We start from the raw sequence: 8163 nt of genomic DNA on the forward strand, positions 1-8163 counted from the left end.
TGTGCCAAATAGCTCAATTTGGTCTCACCCAACCGCATGATATTCTCACAAGTCTTGTTTAGCTGTCCTGCATGATTTCAAAACATAACGATGTAATGTGCCACCCTTAGTTTTCTTGAATGTTGTCCCACCTGCTTTGAGATCATTAACAAGATCTTCTTGTGTAGTTCTGGGGTTATCCCTCATGGGATAACCATCGATGCTGCCTGTATGCTTAGTCGAGGTCAAAGAGTGGTAGACAGCAGTGGGGTGCGGTGACTTTTACAGAAAGTGAAAGTCTACACTTTCATTAAAAAAAAAATTATATTAAAAATATGTCAACCATGTGTGCACTGCTCTTCCATGTGCTGTTGTTGGTCTGTCAGCCAGCTGTGGAGAAGAGTGAAGTTAAAACATACAAAGAACTGAAGTGAAACTGACTGTTAAAACAATGAAGTCTCCACTTCAGCCAGAGTTTGTACCTTTCATGCTGTAGTTTTGATCTCTGATCATTTTTTCACACTTCTCCTGTTCTGCTGTCACTTCCTTCCCTGTTCTGGCCCAGGACATAGGTCATCTGTGTCCACGGGCATGCAGTTGGGATTTTGGAGTACTGCATGTCAGCATGTCTGCATTGCTCTGTATGTTGTCCAAACACAAACCACAGCTGGACACATTTGTAGGACCATAAATTGTACTTAACATAGGAAGCATATCTATTATAATGCTAAATCAGAGGGTTGGTGTACTTGCTAATGCTAGCTCCATTTCCAAACAACACAGAGGGTAATTGAGCCGAGAGCAGTGAAAGCAGTGAAAGCTCACCTCCCTAAATGTGGTTCTGCTATAGGTTTCTTCCTGTTAAAAGGGAATTTGTCGCTAAATACTTGCTTTATAGGGTGTCAGCTGATTATTGGGGTTTTATTTGTATTACTGTACAGTCTTTATTTTGCAGTGTAAAGCCACTTGAGGCTTTGACTGTTGTCAGGATTTGGTATAATTAACCATGGACGCTGGCTGTCAGTAACTATGTTGTTTCCAACTAAGCTTTTACTGGATGGTATGTATTATAAACAAATACTTATTCCCTCACTACAATGCACACGATTCAATGTGAAATTTAATAAAATGTTTCACTGAAACTGTAGCCTGGTCATTTCTTAAGTGCTTAAAGTTATGAATTCAAACACGTCTTTACTCTACAGTCAACTTTGTTCCCGTTGAGTGAAAATAAAACACATTTCGCAACAACTGAATTTTTCTGTCAAGGTTTCACAAACGTTAAATTAATCTTGCACTTGCCTGAATTTCTTTGCATTACAGCTGGACCCAAATCAGATGTCTCGCTCAATTTTTTTGAAGAGAAACATTGTCAGTGCCGCTCTGCAAGCACAAGGTTTGCTCTCTGGCTGCAGGCCCGCCTCTGTGCCTTTAGTCTGTTCAGCGAGCGTGAGAAGAGAGAAGCGAGCAACAGCACAGATTAGTTAGCTATGTGTGCAGTGTTGTTTTTGTGGTTTGTTAGCGAGATGGAGGCTGTGTCAAAGAAAAAGCAAGAAACACATTGTGTTGCCTCTATCCTCTCCAAATGATTATTTATATGCAAGCATAGTTAATGATTGGGTTTGGTCTTGTAGTTTTAGATCCCGTGTTATCACATATTTGGTGGTGGCCAATAATTTAAATGACCTGAATATGTAAAGAAAAAACTGTAAAAGTTCAAAAAAGGTTAAAAGCAAACGTTATTTAATAAAAACTAAAAGAAATATAAGCAAAACTTCCACTTTTGAAGTGCTTTAAACCTCTGCAGCTGCTCTGTGTGTTTGTTGTATATTTTCTCTTTAACTCTTAAACATGCGACTGTACAGTGATGCTAATGTGCAGCTGTGTCATACTGGTACAGATAGTGGAGGTGTACCATATGGGCACACAGTGTCTTTGCTGTGGCAGTGACGGTGTGTTTGAAGCAGCGAGTCTGTAACTCCACACAAGGCCAAGGCCAGGAGGAATTACAGGCCATCGGATAAACATAAGCTGTAGAGCAGTAGCAGGGCGTGCTCCCTTCAGGAAATTAAAAGCCAGTGTTTCTTCCTTCAGTCTGCCCACCTTCTCTCATCTCCTGCCAGTTCAGTAAATGAATAGCAAACTAATAGTGTCTGGGACTTTTCCTATCTACTGTTGTCTGTAGAGGGCATTCACCTTCACATTATCATACAAGTATAACAAAAAAGAATACTCTAATTTTTCACAGGCATGAAAGGGATCATGGCATTAGCATAATGAGTACTGTACCATGTCTTAGTTGTTTGCTGTAATCTAGAGGTGCATTGTCAAAACATGCAGTCAGTAAGAGCTGCAACAGGTTGGTAAGACTGATTCCTTTTGTATCAGTGATGTTTTGATGACTCAGTTTTCCCTTTTGATGAAATGAAAAAAACACCCTCTGTCTCTCGGGGAATGAATCAAGTATAAAAACAAAACACCTCACTGAATCTGAGCCTTTGAAATCCTTATCGAAGTTACTAATGTTCAGTTAGCTAAACATGTAAACAGCTGATAACTGTTGAAAACTGCTGAACACCTTTCTGTCATTATTAGATCAAGAGGAAAAATGTAAACACACTTTTCTTTACACCCTAGCAACTGCTCAGAAGCTAGATAGCTAGTTGCCTCATAAGTCATATCTGATCAGAGTATTTTCCACTTCTGAGTTCAACGATAAAGTAGTTGAACTTTAGAAATGCAAGAAAATGTTGATATAAAACTCCCATAGTGTGATTAGTCAGTGGGATGTTGGAGGAAAAGAACATTTGTGAATACATTTAAGGTTGCTCATTACAAATAATCAATAAAAGAAAGGAAATATTCCAGTGCAGGGACAAGAAAATCTGTTCTAAATTGTGAAAATCTTCAAAGATGACTCGCTCTTGAAAAGAGATTGTTGCATTGTGGTTAAGCTGGATAGTGGAGCACTTGTATATTAGTCAAGGAGAAGATGTGCTTAGTGTTTCCATGCTGCGGAGTAAAAGCAGGCCTCTGGCATGGCTCTCAAAGTAATAAAATAGGAAGCAAAGATGAATTTCATCCAGAATGGAATTCTGGTCACGTAGCCGTCTTTGCCAACATGGTCCTTGTCTGTTTTGGAGCATTCAGCCTTTTTGCTGCTTCTCTGCTTTACATGTGACCAGATGACAACGGGGAAAAATAAACAGCAGTAATGTACAAAACACACCACACAGATGTGACAGAGGAGGAACAAATGTGGTCACGCGTGCTGAACAGTGACTTAAAAAATGTAAAATTATGATGGATGGTATGAAAATGAACTAAAATTTCCCCCTTATAGTTTTTCAGTTGCAACTTATATTTAATTAACCGTCATCTAATTATGGATTTTTTTAAACCTGTTGACGTGCGTCAAAAGATGATGAAGGTCACCTTTTTTCCATCAAAATATTTGCTGCATGTTTAAGTTCACCAGGTGCAGTCAGCTCAGGGGTCAGAGGTCAGAGCACATCCTAGCCAGGAATCCCATCATGTCTGCCAAAAATCACAGGAAGCGCATTGTTCTCTATGGGGAATTACTTTATGAGGGCTTACAGAGAGGAATTATAGAAACGTAGCCAAAGTGTTTATGTGATTACACGGCAGTTATGTCACTAAGTCTGACCTAATAAAAAGAACTTCTTTGGTTGACTGATGCCATGATTGTTTTAGTTCTCATAAAACTTTTGTAGAGTTGTGGTTTTGAGTTGCTGCAGAGCCTCTGATTTGGAAAACACAAAGATCAGAAAATCCTGGCTGTTCCACTGAGTGTCCCAGAGTGTGTTATTATAAAATGACCCCTCATGTGACATCCAGCTGTCTGACACTTCCACGCTGGTATTACAGAGAGTGGAACCATTTGAGCTTCAGCGGTTTATCTTATAAAGGTGTTTGCAAATCTTTTAAAACAAAGATAGACTACATTCAAGTATGTGGTTATTGACCAAAGACAATTTGTGTAATATATTAATTAGTGTTATCATTCGTAAAACTACACTGCAAGACATTTTCAGTATTTTTTGCGCCTCTTTGACTCATATGATTATAAATTAGAAACATTTGGGTAAACATTTGAACATTTGTCCACCCGGGCAACAACACTCTGCTACAATAATTATATAAGGGTCGATGCTGTCCTTCTCAAGTTAAATGCAGTGTATGAATGGTAAAAATCTGTGAAGGTCATTGTAATTAATGTAAAAGTAAACATCCTTTTATTATACTAACACTAATAATAATAATACTTGAATCGCAAAAGAACAAGCACTGAGTTGGACTTACCTCTTTGTTCCTGCCAGACTGTCTGTGGGTCTTTGCATGGGAATGCTTCAGCCTTTTGATGTATCACTCATCATAGATGAGTCCAGATGTTGCACAACCTCTGGAGTGATTAAAGTGATGACTTGACCAGATATGGTGCCTGCAGCTATTTTTTGTTCTCACAAATAGTAGAGTGCAGGTGTCATTGGGGTTTTATTTTGATCCCACCCTCCACACCCACGTAACTATAATGGCAAGAAAATGCTTTGACTAAACCACATCCCAGAGCTATTTTTCACTGAGCCTTTATTGTTCGAGATCATGTCATTTTCTTCCTATTTGAGTCTCGAATACTGTATGCACAGGTGGCGTCCTGCAGCTCCTGTACTTAAGGAGGTGGATGGTGGGGAAATACCACGGTATTCAGTGGGGGGTCCTCCATCTTAAAATAACACTCCAACACCTCTGTACACAGCAGCAGGAAGCAGAGAGGAGTTGAATGACAGAAGGAGGACGAGTGAGGTCAGATCAAATGTAACATTTCAGGTTTGAGGTTTGAGGCTAGCTGTGGCAGTTGTGCAAATGCGGTGCAGTCTCTCCAATTAGGTGGATGAATTACATCAGCTAAAGAAAAGCATTTTTAACTTCAGGGTGGATGCCCTTTGTTCCATTCATCAGCATATTATTCACTACTTTTTGCTCACACATTAAAGGTCTGTGAGCAAATTGAGGGATACAGCTTTGGCCTGTCATTATTTGAGGAGAGTGGGTGGCAACTAATGACTGAACTGGTTTGCAATTGCAGGACTACCAGTTAAGTTCTGGTCTGTCTGGGAAATTTTTAGCACTTGCAGATCGTCAGCTCATTTAAGTCTAACAAGAGCTATTTGATTAATCTCTGACCAAGACACCCACTTTAGGTTCACTGATGATTCTAAATCATGGATGTGAGTGTGAATGCTTGTGCATCTCACAGTGTTAGCCCTGCGATAGACTGTCAACCTAACTAAGGTGTACCCTGCCTCTCACCGTATGACAGCTGGGATAGGTTCCGGTCCACCAATCCCAGCTTTCATAGCTAACCCGGATTTACGATTACTATAAATACATGAGTTTGAGCTTTAGAAAAGTTTTCAACACAAACAAAAGGACAACATGTAAATTCAAACTTCGGAGTTCTGGAAAAAAAAACCTTGACCCGTCCCTAAGGAACCTCATAAAAGACTGCAAAAACAAAGCATAACTCACATCAGCATGCCAATGCAAGGACAAGGGTGTATGCTCAGCTCTAGTCAAGCAGGTAACCATATGGTGCAAGGCTCAATGCAGTGGCTTGGATTAGAGTTCAGTCCAGGTCTCATTGCTGTGTGCTTCCTCTTTCCTTTAAAAAACTTCATCTGAAATTTATTTACCACTTCTTATCCTGGAGTTTTTGTTTTATATATATAAAGAAATAAAATTTTCTTCATTAAAAAATAAGCATAATGAAGAGTACTCTTGACTCATTAGAAATTAAGACAAAACAGTCTAAAGGTACTTTATTGGATGGATAGATGGATGGATGGATATTCGTTCAAAAGCAGGGTTTGCAGAAATCATGTTAGAACAAACACCAAAGCAAATCAAAAAGAATGGGAATTGATAAATGACTTATCAATTAGATTTCTTATTGACTGTCTCACTGGCTCCACTTGGAGAGTCACCACCATCTCTAAGGTCTAAGGAGCTTAGAAGAAAAAGCTTCTGGACTTCTTTAAGTTGCTTGAATGACTGATCTGACCTGGATGACTGAGAACCTTCACAGACATATTGCCGTACATTTTGGGAGGAACACCCTTCAACTGGTGCGGGAGTATGAAAAGGAATCAAGGAAATTATCGGATTATAGGAACCATCTCCGTTTCAACTTCAAGCAACTTAAAGAAGTCCAGAAGCTTTTTCTTCCAAGCTCCTTAGACTACGATGACCTGGATGACTGAGAACCTTCACAGACACCATCTCTAAGCAGCATATCAAAGTCATTACATTTGTGCAAATTGTATGTGTGCAGTGTGGCCAAATGTTTACGCATGTTGAAGGTATTTCTCGTCTTATTTGTGTTCAGTGTTGAGGTTGTTATTGAAAAAAGTAATGCATTACACATTACTTCTTACTGTTCTTAAGAATAATGCATTATGTTACTTAATTACTCCCCAGAGAAAATAATTTGTAACACAACTTTTTATACATTACGCTCACATTTCTCCCTCTACAGGAAAGGGCAGAGCAGGCTGTACCTGCTGCGGAGACTCAGGTCGTTTGGAGTGGAGGGCCCACTCCTGAAGAAATTCTATGACTCTGTTGTGGCTTCTGCTATCTTTTATGGCGTGGTCTGCTGGGGTGGCAGCATCTCTGCTGGGGACAGGAAGAGACTGAACAGGGTGATCCGAAGGGCCAGCTCTGTTCTAGGATGCCCTCTGGACCCAGTGGAGGTGGTGAGTGACAGGAGAACGGTGGCTAAGCTGTCATCCCTGATGGACAACATCTCCCACCCCATGCAGCAGACTGTGACAGCACTGAGCAGCTCCTTCAGTGGGAGACTGCGGCACCCACGGTGTGGGACGGAGAGATTTCGCAGGTCTTTCCTCCCCACTGTGTCATGGTCCGCGGCCCGGCGTCCGGGGTGCTGCTGGGATGTCCACGCCCACGAGCGTGGCTGCTAACCCCACACCTGCATCCCATCCCAGGCGATCACCAGGTGAACTATTTAATCCTGCCCTACCTGCTGCTCCACGCCAGTCCGTAGTCGCCTCTCAGCGATCACAACTCGGCGTGTTTTTGTTTTCGAGCCACCTGCCTGTCCACCTGTCCACCTGTCCGCCTGAGATTTGGTTCACATTCAGCTTCGCCGTCTCGACCCCTTTTGGAGCTCCACCCCCCTCTGGTTCACTCGGCCCGGCTATCACCGTGAGACGCACACTCCACCTTCCCTCGTATGCTGCCTTTTTTCCGCACCCCAGTAATCTGTCTCTCTTTTTGTTTTACAGCCTCTCACAGCCCCGCTCTCGGCGTTCCCTGTGCGGTCCCTCGGTTTCTTCTGGTTTCATACGTTGTTTTTCTGGCTACCCTCACGGGACACCTTTAGTTGCAATAAAAATTACTTTCTTTATTCGCTCCTACCCTAGTGTGTGTGTTCTGCTACTGGGTCCTGCCTGCGCTCGGAACTTCGGTTCATGACACACTGCTGTCAGACTCCATAATAAAGACTTTAACTGATCAAGCACACACATCCATACATATGCAATAATACTAAGTGCAATAATCCTTTCTGTCATCGTTGTATTTTACTCAGTTGTATATAGTATTTGTATTTGTATTCTATTTTTATCTTATTGTATATTTATTTTATTGTATTCTACTGTATATAGTATTTTATTCTATTCTGTACAGTTGTGTACTGTATTTATTCTTATTGTATTCTAATTTTTGCCTCATAACTTTTGCACTGTCCACTTCCTGCTGTGACAAAACAAATTTCCCACGTGTGGGACTAATAAAGGTTATCTTATCTTATCTTATCTTAAAAATGACCTGAAACACACCATAATTACCAGTTAACAAAGTAAACCTCAAATAGCTAAGCGGGCTAACCCAGACATTGATATGTGTCTACTTCAAATGCTTTAACTACGTCACATCCAGTTTTAGAAACATCAGTGAATCCAACGTTTGTGGGATTTTTTTGGAGGGTGAAGCTAAAATGGAAGAAACACAAAACTCCACACAGAAAGAAGTCATTAGTGACTCTTTTTTTTCTGTGAGGTAACAAACCAATACATGATTGTACTGCCTATCTTATCAGTTTCCCCAAGTAAGAGATGTGATATAATTTATTCATGGTTT

Source organism: Mchenga conophoros, linkage group LG15 (genome assembly GCF_057382185.1).
Source record: "Mchenga conophoros isolate Kocher_MC1m ecotype Shallow Benthic linkage group LG15, M_conophoros_male_GT1.1, whole genome shotgun sequence".
Taxonomy (NCBI): Eukaryota; Metazoa; Chordata; class Actinopteri; order Cichliformes; family Cichlidae; genus Mchenga; species Mchenga conophoros.